The 1,149-nt window shown below is 41.9% G+C and overlaps 1 non-coding gene across 1 annotated transcript; it reads right to left on the bottom strand.

Moving 5' to 3' along the window:
* Nucleotides 1–238: 238 nt before the first annotated feature.
* Nucleotides 239–407, bottom strand: LOC121619030. The gene has a single exon (XR_006007493.1). It is a non-coding gene; the product is annotated as a U1 spliceosomal RNA (small nuclear RNA).
* Between the last annotated feature and the right edge of the window lie 742 nt (nucleotides 408–1,149).

Raw genomic sequence — 1,149 nt, 5'->3', positions numbered from 1 at the left:
TATAGGCAGGAGGTGGCTGGCCTGTTGTAGGTCAGTAGTTGTGGTCCTGAAAGGTTGGCTAGATGCAGACCTCGGTGGATAACGGGACAAGGCAGTCCAGTAAGTGAGATCATTGGTCTGGAACTTGGATCCAGAAGTTCCAAGTGCAAGTAAGCATCAGCTGTGTTTTGTGAATAGTGTGGCTAACAGTTCCTAACTGTGTAGATTGACAGACAAGGTTTAAGAGAGCAAAGGTAGTCAGGGGAGAGCGTGGACACAGTCCCCCTCTACCAGAAATTCTGCAGTCGAGATTCCCACATTTGGGGAATTCGCAGGGTTCAGCAAAACCGGAGTGCAATGGATGAGCCTCGCCCTGGGTGAACCATCTTCTTCATCATGGTATCTCCACTCCCCTGCCAGGTACACCTTATTGTCTCAACTTGGTATTTTCGGTAAAAGTGAATCAAGTTTCTTTCTTGTATTGTGCATCTGACGTCATGATGTCAACGTCTTCTCCAGATTTTGAAATGCTGCCATTTCTCTTGTCAAGGTGACTTGGAAAGATGGTACAGTAAGTCTACTGCAAGACAAAATGATTCTTTATTATAAAATCTATGTCTATCTATATCTATGTATAGTATGTGATATGTATGACATGAGCCACCTAAATTGGTTAAATAGTGTTGTTTCAATTTTTGTAAGCTCATTGGACCAAACTTGTGATCATAGCGTCATGCTAACATTAGCAAGTTTTAAAATAGCTGAACATTTTTCATGCATTTTGCTGCATTTGTGAAGAATGTGTTGTTATAATAAGTGCCTCGCTAACAAACAGGAAGGAAAATAATTTGGGGCCAATTTTCTCATGGTTGAATACGTATAACTGAAAGTTGTGTGTTTATGCTTCATACTGATGTAGCTGCTTACGAGAACATTAGCAGCAGTACTGAGCTGGGCCAGGCTTACATTAGCCTGTCACCTAGCCTGCCACAGAGTGCAACCTTTCCTGTTCATATTGACGTTACTTTTACTTTTACTATGGGTGTTGGTGCACTCAGTCTTCTCACTCAGTCCTAAACGGTTACCAAGTGGGGCAATGAGCCGTGACAGTCACTTATAACTGATAAGTTAATAATACTGTGTACACAAGCTTCAAGCTTAACACTAAAT

This window comes from Chelmon rostratus, chromosome 15, assembly GCF_017976325.1.
Source record: "Chelmon rostratus isolate fCheRos1 chromosome 15, fCheRos1.pri, whole genome shotgun sequence".
NCBI classification, from domain to species: Eukaryota; Metazoa; Chordata; class Actinopteri; order Chaetodontiformes; family Chaetodontidae; genus Chelmon; species Chelmon rostratus.
The sequence above is the reverse complement of the archived record's forward strand: the minus strand, read 5'-3'. Positions and strand labels throughout refer to the sequence as shown.